The 10189-nt window shown below is 40.4% G+C and overlaps 1 protein-coding gene across 2 annotated transcripts in view; it reads left to right on the top strand.

Annotated features, from left to right (window-relative positions):
• Positions 1 to 1496: 1496 nt before the first annotated feature.
• Slc7a14 (solute carrier family 7 member 14) overlaps positions 1497 to 10189 on the top strand; it is a 105345-nt gene continuing 96652 nt past the window's right edge. Inside the window, exon 1 of one of the 2 annotated variants that reach the window (XM_033762518.1) lies at positions 1497 to 1577. The gene's annotated coding sequence lies outside the window, so the exon portion shown is untranslated. Of the gene's footprint in view, positions 1578 to 1657; positions 1893 to 10189 lie in introns of those variants that run through there. The other variant, XM_010632387.2, reaches the window with a different exon arrangement.

The following is a 10189-nucleotide window of genomic DNA, read 5'->3' as shown; positions in this document are numbered from 1 at the left end:
CTGCAATGTTTTACAAACTTTTAAGGGTCCTAGGAGATCTGATATGCTCTGCAGGACTACACAGAAGTTTATATTATGGAGCTGTCTCAAGGTTTCACACATGGATGCTGGTTCAAGGTACAAATGAGCTTGAACTAATCTAACTTAGCAAGATTGTTTAGGCCATAATTTGTCACCTTTCTGAGAAAAACCCAAGACCCATGGGGTCCAGGGAAGATCCACAATCTAGAGTTAGATTTGCATGGATCTACCGTAACATGGGGTCAGCCAGCATTCTTCCCAAACACAAGTTCATTGACATTGTCTCCAAAAGTAGTTATATTTCATTAGTCCCATGTATTTTGAGGGATTGGTCAAAGATGAAAGAATTCATGTAAATAATTCCCATCCAATAGTTTCTCTGGTGTGAATAATCTGCAATAATACAGAAGATCCTAATAAGATTACTGACATTGAGAAATGGGAAGAAAGGAGCTAAAAGTGTAGGGAAGGTGGGATGGGTAGGGGAAGGTTAAAAAGGGAAAAGAAAAAAATGTGAGATAATGAAAAGATGGAAATAAAGTGGTTGTAGATGGGGAGGGGAGGAGGGAGTGAAGGGAGGGCAGGGGCAAGGGGAAAAAGTGAGAACCAAGACTTGTCATGTAGAGGTACAAGATCCCAACAATGAATGTAACTGTACTGTGTCCCTAAAATCTACCAATAAACTCAATTAAAGCTGAAAAAAAATAATTCCCATCCAAATCAATAGGCTCAATGCATGTTAAATGATGAGATCAATTGTGCTGGAATTGATCCTATCTAGTCCATATTCTTTTAAGACACAGCATGCCTCTATGACATTCACCTTAAGGAACCAATGTAAAATATCATCCTTGTGTCTCTCCTGTCCCCTTTTAGACTGGTTATCTGTCTATCTTGGCCAGAGAAAGCTCCTTTCATGTTTAAAAAAAGATATCTTTATTCTACTGATACAGAAAATTCTTTTTATTTTCTGAAGTTTATTTTAACAGAAACAAGGGAAGAATGACCCTCATTTATTAATCCCCAAATATGTGTCTAGAACTAGGCTCAGCAATTTGAAGATCATGATGACTTCTAATTCTCTTAACAGCCCTGTGTGGTGGTTATTTCACAGATGAAAGAAGAAAGATCAGGCAGACTGAAATTGCTGGTGGGTCTCCAAATCTCAAACCCATGGTCCTTACACACATTGGAGCATGTGAACCCCAAGATAAAATTGGCCTACTTGAATTTGGGTCTTGTCTTTTGGAGAGTAGATGAGAAATTAACCTTCCCACCCTTTCTTTGCTATAGTGTCGGGGTGGGTGGAAGAAGTTTAAGAGCAGTTACTCTGCAGAGGAAGGAGAAAGTTTTCAGAGGGCTAGAAACAGGCCTTGGTGACAGATACCAGCAGAGACGGAGCTGATGACAGACACCTTCCTAACCCAGGGACACTGCAGAGTCCTGCCCCGCCCTGCTTCCCAGGGCAGAGAACTGCCCTCATTCCTGGCCCTTGGGTCTCCACATCCTCCCAGGGTACTGGAGGCCCAGCTGGAAGCTCAGAAGACCAGCTATCTGTGAGTAGCAAACAGTAGGAACAGGGAAGAGGGGATCTAGTGCAAGCCTTCGTCTTGGTAACGTAAGGGGTTGGACTAGCACGTGACTCCAAGGAGGCGGGGACAGGAGAGCTGGAAGGACTGGCAGGCGCGGGGAGGGGTGGGGGGTGTCGATCTGAATAATTGAGGAGCTGTTCAGCAGCGGCGGCTGCCTCCTGCTTTCCTTCGCGGGCACCACCACCACCCCCCATCACAGCCAGAGAAACAGCCCTGCTCAGTGACAGCGGACCGCCAGCCACCAGCCTCGGCAGCCATTCCGGGGGCTCCAGTCCTCTGGTGAGTGACGGCCCCCTTCGTCACAGTCTACCCCCCTCCGTGACCCTTGCGCCCCATGTGGGGGTCCTCAAGACTGGGATGAACCCGGGAACTGGAACCCCCGGGAATGGGGAGCAGGAACATGGCGCGGAGGCTGAGGGCGCCCTCCGGGAAAGGGTTCGCTGCAAGGAGGTTGGAGCTGGGTCTGGGTTCTCGGGCTGGCCAGGAACTCGGCCGGGTTAGCGCCCGAGGTCCGGGGAACGCCGGGCTCGAATTCGCTGGAGCTGCCCGGAGGGGCGGGGGCAAGACCAGTTGGGGCGGCGGGGCAGGAGAAAAGGAGGTAGCTGGGAGCAGCGTCTGGGCCGCCCGGGTCTGGGCAGAGGCCGGGCCCGTCCTTTCCTCCCTGCCTGGACGCGCAACCGGCTCGGCCCGCCTGGTTCCCGGGCCAGGACAGTGACTGAGGAAAGGAAGAGACGCTTTTCCGGCCGCAGCGCGAGTAGAGGGCGGGTGCAGCGTCTGCCCCTTTTACCTGAGAGCAAACTCTTCAAAGGGACTGACTCCTGCCTAGCCTGGCGGCCCACTAGGCTGGTGCGCCGCGTGGGCATCTGTCCCGGGAGACCCGTGACAAGCCGGGGACGGTGAGGAGGACGTGACGAGAGAAGTGTCCAGGGAGGCTTCCTGCCCAGAGCGGGCGGCCTGGGGAGACGACTTTCTCCCGCACTACTCCACCCCTCCAGAGTGTCCTTTCGTCACCCACCCCAAAGCACATAAGTCGCCCACGAATCCAGAAGGTTGTATCAGCGCAGCCTGGCCCCGAACCTCCTTCCCTTTTCTGAGTCACCCGCTCCGTGTGCATTTTATATTGCGATTGCAGAGAAGCGAGGTTTCGCCTGTTCTTGACAATCTTCATCCTCCTACCTGTGCGAGGCTCGGTTCATTGATTTCTTGAACCAGCTCTGGGAAAAGTGGCGGGGGCAGTCTCTGACTGGAGTTGGCCCAGGGCCACCGATTCCCCTGGGGATCTGGGGTCCCGGATTGCTCCTGGGAGCCAGGGCAGCCAAGCTGACATGGTGCGTGCGCTGTCCGCGGTGCTGAAAGTTGTCGATGGCGGGTAGCTAACCCCTCTAGAGAAATGAGAGCGTATCGCCTGCCAGCATTCTCTGCGAAAAGAAACTGTGTTACAATCACGGAAAGGTGGTCTGGTTTTAACGAAAAAATAGGTAAAGGTTCTCTGCCTTTCGGGTTTTCTGCCTTTCCCTGCTCTCAGCTTGGGAGGTTCCAGGCACTTCTGGGTGCAAAAGCAAGGGCGGGGGGTATCCAGCCTGCTAACTTCGGGTGGTGCCTCATTCTTTTTTCTCCTGCTGTGCATGAGTCTGCCTGACGGTAAAGTGTTGTAAACGCAGTTAAGGATGCTGTTTTGATAAACATTTCCGTGGGTTTCAGGAATAGAGAATTGTAAGGCTACAAAAAAAAGGAAGGTACTTCATTAATTGGGATTTTCAGTTTCAGGTTATGGCTTTTTTTCTCTCCTCTGCATCCTTCTCTCCCCACCGCACGTGGGAAGAGATACAGACTTTTAAGCATCTCTGTATGTCTGTCTTTTTAACCAGTCTCTAATTATGACATGCGAAAGAAAGTAACCCAATCTGGGGAGAACCAAGTTAAGAGAATATTTACTGAACATGTACTATCTTCTAGGAATTACTACTTCATTTAAACCTCACAATAGCTACTAACTATAATATCACACATGGGCTGCGGATGTAGCTCAGGGCCACCGTGCCTGCTTTACAAGCACAAAGTCCTGAGTTTGATCCCTGGTACTGCAATAAATAAATAAATAAATAAATATCACACATATAAGGAAATTAGGAATCCTGTATCCAGAATTCTATTCATGTATGCTGACCTCCAAAGTCCAAGCCATTTTCACCCTCCGTATTTTGATATTTATCTCTCTTTTTAAGCAGGTGGCAGCTTTTGATATTTATCTTTGAGTAGCTTATAGGAGAATACAGCAAAAGAATAACATAGGAACTTGCTTCTTTATTTCACACTATTCTCTCTTCCAACCACTTCCTCCTTAATCTGTTCATCCACCATCACTCACTGCCACTTTCCTATTTTGATGCATCCTGCTTGCAATACCACCATTCACACAACTTGAGCTCTTTGAACAAGCTAGGGGACTAAACCAACACGCTTTTGTGAAAGAACAAAAATAGGTAGTCTGGAAGGCCAGAGCCTATTTGTGCTTTCCTATCTAGAGTTATATTATTGTTTAGAGCTAGAATGATATTAAAGATCCATTCAACTCCATATGTTACAAAAAGTAGAGCTTGGAAACCCAAAGATGATCACTGGTCTAAGTCACATGAGTGAAAAAGGTGATATTTAAATCCAGTTAACTTGACTCCAGAGCCATTTCCTTTCCCACTACTTCACTGTGCCTGAAATATTCTTCCAGGATGCCTTCTGTTATTAACCTTGACAAGAATGTTAGCATCACTGATCTGTATTTATAATATACCACAAACATAAAACAAGAGCAGTGCTTTTAGGTACTTTTCCTTCCTGCTCTTTTCTTTCTGTTTCCATCAGTCTAGTGTTGTCTGACTCAACATACCTGAGAGATATGACCAAACTTCTTCATAACAGTTTCTCTATAACAGCAATTCACAAGTAAGGACAGAATTGTGACACTTCTCAACTTACCCTTATGTTGTCTGTCTTTCCTCTTCTATGAGATATTCTTTTAAAAAATAACTTCCCCAAAATTGATTAAGTACTTTCCCATACACTCATAGTGACTAAAAAGATGTAGGCAGAAATAAAGATCATTATATGTGCTAGTATCTGTAAGATGCTTACTTGTGGTACGCACTATACTAAGTCCTTTCTTCCTTCAGTTCATGCAATCTTCCTGATTATTTCCAATTAGTAACAATTAGAGATGGTCCTAGATACAAGTCACTCTAACATACAGCAGAACCTAATGTGTTATTCATTTCTTCTTGATTTTCTTTCCAGCCCATGACAGTATTTCATCTTCAATAACTGGATTTCTGTAGCCCTAGTGATTGCACTGGCAAAGATGATATTTTGTATTGAATTGATAGCTCTGTACTCCTCCAGTGCATAAGATTTAAAAATTCAAATTCACAGTCTCTTTGCCTTAGTATTTACCACAACATACTCTTTCCATTTGTTATCCTTTCCTTTAAAATTCCCATGTTCCTTCTCATTGCTAATACCAATACCCTACTTCAACCCCACCCTCTGGAACAATTAAGTTATAACTCATAATTAATTACATAACTTCTGTTGTATCCTCACTAGGTGATCTGCAAAAGTGCTGTTGCTGGGGTGCTCTGGACTCTAAGCACCAGAATCTTAAACTAACTAGAACTACTCTGTCCATTATGGTAACCACTAGTTACACACAGCTATTTAAATTTAAATTAGCTTAAAGTTTAAAATTTTAAATTAGCTAAGATTTTTAAAGTTCAGTACCTCAGGCATACTAACTATAATTCAAATGTTCGATAACCATATGTGGCTAATGGGTATTTAACCGTTAGTTTAGACATAGAAATTTCCATCACAGAAAATTCTATTAGACATGTTAAAAACATTTTTACATCAACCAAGAAATGAGTATTAGGAAGAATTTAAGGACCTGCAACTTTGCTTTGAAGCTTCTGCCAAGAAAGGAGAAAAGACTACTTGGGCTTAGTACTTCTCCAGCAACTAAAGGTGTCCACACCAATTTAGATAGCAAGAAGAGCACATGTCTCACTTAATGAGCTGGTAGCCTCTGGGCTCATTCTGTATGGATTCCATTTACCATAAAGTGCAATGTTTCCTGAATAGAGTTCTCTAGTTTCTTTAATTCCAACTTGGAAACGACTTGAAAGTTCTTACCCAGAATTCACGTTCATACATCACATATTAATGTATGTGTGTGCACACCTGGATGTGTGTATGCACACATGTGAGTATCTTGTCTTAGTAAGCAGAATATGAAAATATAAAGATAATACAAGAATTATGGTCAGTAATAAGTATACCACTTACAAAGGTGACATGAAAAGACTTTACAGCTCCATTCCTTCATCTCTAAAATACTGATGAGAATTGCCATAACTATCTTGAAGAGCTATTGTGAGACTTGAAATGTAGTATATAGAAGTACTTTGTAAAAGGCATGATGGAACCTGCAATTATTGATCATTTTATACAGTCAAAATAAAAATAGAGTAGTTTAACACTCTTTCAGAGTGTTTAGTGTTTAATATGAATGTGTTTTGCCTTTATTGTCATTCATTTCACTAAAAGTGGAACTTTTTTTTATTGGCCATTTAACCAAAGGCCCTTGCACTGAGCTATATCCCCAACCCTTTTTTATTTTTAATGTTAAGACAGACTCTCACTAAGTCCCAAAATTGCCTAGGCTGGGCTGAAACTTGCAATTCTCCTTCCTTGATCTCCTTTACTGCTGGAATTTTATAGGTATATACTACTATACCCAGCAGAATAGTGGAATGTTGAATTAAAACTTTTGATTGTTGAGATTTCTAGACAGTTAAGTCCCATTGAACACTGTACATTGTTTTTTGTTTCAGTTAATTGACCAGGAACAATTCCTTCTCAAGATTAAAAAAATACTAAGACATCTCAGTGATTTGAAATGTCTTTTATCTTTTAGCAAATAGTTTTAATCTTCAATAATTATCCTGTCATGATAGCAGGAATTCAAAGAGAATTTAAAAAGTAGTATGGATATTTTTCAGCATGGCTAGGTCAAAAGAGTGATTTAAAAGAAAATTTTCTACTAATTACTAATTGAAATGAGCTTCTGCCCATCTAATAAATTAATGCAAAAATATTCTATTTAATGTGTTGATTAACCCAAAATAAAAGAAATTTATTAATTTAACTGAATTGTCAATGTTTCATTAATAATTCTGGTCTTAAATAAGAAGTCTTTATATCATCTATTTACTAAATAAAATCTATTAGTATCATGAAAAATTGCTAACTAGAAAATATAACATTTTCTAGTTAGTGCTTGGTGCCTACTCCTACATCTTGCTCCATACTATTAGGCCTCAAGTAGGAGTGCTTTTCAAATGCAGCCATAGCTCACTTAACACACAGCTTACTTGATACATAAGTATTTTTTCTTATAGTATGTACAGAAGCAAACACAATACTGAGGCATTGAAGAAAATAAGTCTAGAAACAAACATTCCATCAGATAATTCTTAATTGTAACTTATGGGATTATTCATCTTAAAAATTCAAGTCATGATATCTATCATGTGTGCATAATGCATGTATATATGTATGTGTATATTCATTGGCAAAGCATTTGAGTGTGACCAAAGGTATTAGATTCTCTCTGGTTCCAGTATTTCTGGTAAGTCATTGCCATTCTTAAGAACTTAAGTCTTCATAAAGACATGGGTGTTAACTTGTTAGCCAACACATGCACTTCCTTTCTGATGCTGGTCAAGCATGCCAAGGTATTATATTACTGAAGGTGAAATTAGTGAGACTATCAACTCTGACATCTATTCAATCAAGCTATCTTTCATAATAAACATCTTTTGTGGGGAAACATGGTTTTTTCACTTGGTGGAACTTGTGTCTTTCATAAAATAGCCTGGGTTTTGGAAAAAGGGACAAGTCATTGCCTCAGAGCTAAAAGTGTACAATTATCTCTGTCTTGTGGCTTAAACTATTTCTCTGATTTTATATCCCAGAAAACAAAAAGAATTGGCAATGTAACTTTGATACTTATCCTTACATCACACATCATCCATCTAATCAATAATGTCATTGAAACTTGTCCTTTACTGGCAGAGAAATGCAGGGGTCAAGTGTATTTGGAACTCCTATAACCTGGCACATGGGCATTCATGAATATTTATTGAATTTAGACCATTTTTTCCAGATCTGTTCATGCTATAGGCTTATCTAGCCAACTCTATCATGAGTATTCCTCATGGTGCTTTCTGGTAACAAATAAATTAGTATGCAAACATACAGCATTAAATCTTTTGCTGACAACCACATTCTTAGCCCCTCTTAGGGCATAAGTAGTGATGGCCAAAATAGACTGCTCCTGGGAATTATGTATTGATGCCTCCTTCAGAGAAGAAGAGACAACTCAGCCCCAAGGTCTTGAATTTTACTGTGATTATGGAGTCTTACAAACTCAGAGTTTAAGGGGCTCTGTGTCCCACTCTCCACTTTTATTTTAAAGAAATTCTTGGCATTTTCTTGAGACAGTATTTGGCCAGCCTTCATGTTAGTGGCAGGACTTGTTTTTGTTCCTAATTTCAGAAACAGCATACATTAGGATGAAGGCACATACATTAATTAGAGGACTAACAAAAGTCTGATGGGTCACAGAATATTGTCCTTTTCTCTAAATAAATAGGCCTCTTTTTTAGTCTTCCAACTGGTGATTACTGAAAAAAATGAAAGAAAAACAGATCACTCTCTTCTAGCAAGACAATAAGCAAATGCTCTGAATTAATGATTCTCAAAATAATTCTCATTTGCCCAAGGCAAAATATTCCAACCCAATAAACTGACTTACAAATAAGCAAACTGGTTTATATAGCCTGTTCATTTTTGAAATTTGATTTTAAAACAATGAGTAAAAATCAATTGCTTTCAGGTGTTTCAACATTCTGCTCACAAAATGGTCTCTATAATTTGTCTTCATTAATTGTTCATTAGAGATTATATCTATATAAAATATACCTATATTTTAGGCTGATATTTTGTAATGACCACATAACCAAATTCACACTTCAACCAGAAAAATTGAGAGTAAGTGCATCACACAAGTCAGTGACAGAAGCAGAAAGAATACTAAAATGTCCTCTCCCCCCGACTCTTATGCATTTTTTCACATCATCATCTTGCAAATTTGTTCAGTCAGTGCATTTAGATTCTTCAACCAAGCTTTTATTAGAGTTTCTATAAGTAAGAAAGTGGAACTATTTAGATTTTAGATCATTTCCCTTTGCACATTCAGGTGAAAGAAGTAGTGGCCAAGAAAAATCAATAGGCAGAAATATTATGGGAGGAATTATGTGCCAAAAAAAATGTATAAAACTCCAGAATCCCTGTAACCAGAATGTGGGCAAGAATTTGTCTTCTTTTACCTTCTACATCTTTTCTTTTAAACAGAACATTTGAATTAATGGAATTCCAGGTCCTAGAAGCTGTAACATTCTATGGTTCTATGATATATGAGTGGGGAATAATCCATACTCTGCCTCATTGAGATTACATAATCAAAAAGAAAACAAAGTTCTTACTTTTATATTGCTACTTATTGGAAGCTCTGACATTGTATGCCATTCTAATACTTTACCTGATAGCAATAATGACAAGGGTAATCATAAGGATAGCTCATACTTGTTTACATTTGTAATAACCAATGTAAGATTATTATCTCAATTTTATAGGTGATAGACCTATATTCAAATGTAGTTAAATAACCTATCTAAATTCATATAGCTCATAATTTTGTGCTTTTAACATCCATGTTACACTGCCTCTATGAAATCCAGGAGCATCTCAAACAATATGTGTTATTTACAGACCGTACAACGCACACAATTCTTCTGTGGAATTCCTGTTTCTACCTCCCTTTTATGGCCACAAGGCCAATGAAGAAGGGGACTGGAACTTGGATCTGTGGTTCTAATGATGCTGTATAGGGATATGCATTGTTTTTCTGTAAGATGGCTCCTTGCAGTTGATGCAATTGACCAATGTTCCAGTAGTTCAGCATTGAACATTGGTGCTTTTCAGGCTGCTGCACACAATGTGGTTGGCTCTGCTGCCTTCTCCTAGAAACTGTGGGTGCACCACCAGAAATGAATGGGTGTTGGTGCAGGATCCAGCACCTTGTAAGACTATGCAAGTCAACTCACAACATCTTCATTGTTCAGTGGAGTCTGCTGGTTTCTGCCTGCAATGTTTTGACACAGAATAATAATCTAAACAGCATTTAAGGCAGAGAGAAAGAGGGAAAGAGAGAGATCCTCTGGTGCGAGTTCTTGGAGGAGGGCTTGGGTGAAGAGTAAGACTAAAAGTTTCAAAATCATGTCGTGAAACTCCTTTTCTTCTCATTAAACCTGTGTGTCCAAATTAGTCATAAATACAATATATCACAGTGTTCGTCTTTGTCGCTGCGGATTTTTTGTGTGGTAAATCTGCTAATGGGCATTTAGTATTTAATATGGTGTGTCTGTTATCTGAGAATGCTGACAGTAGCTATATATATATAT

Source organism: Fukomys damarensis, unplaced genomic scaffold, assembly GCF_012274545.1.
Source record: "Fukomys damarensis isolate Sample0158 unplaced genomic scaffold, DMR_v1.0_HiC HiC_scaffold_12, whole genome shotgun sequence".
Taxonomy (NCBI): domain Eukaryota; kingdom Metazoa; phylum Chordata; class Mammalia; order Rodentia; family Bathyergidae; genus Fukomys; species Fukomys damarensis.
Note: the sequence above shows the minus strand (reverse complement) of the source record. Positions and strands in the feature narration are given on the sequence as shown.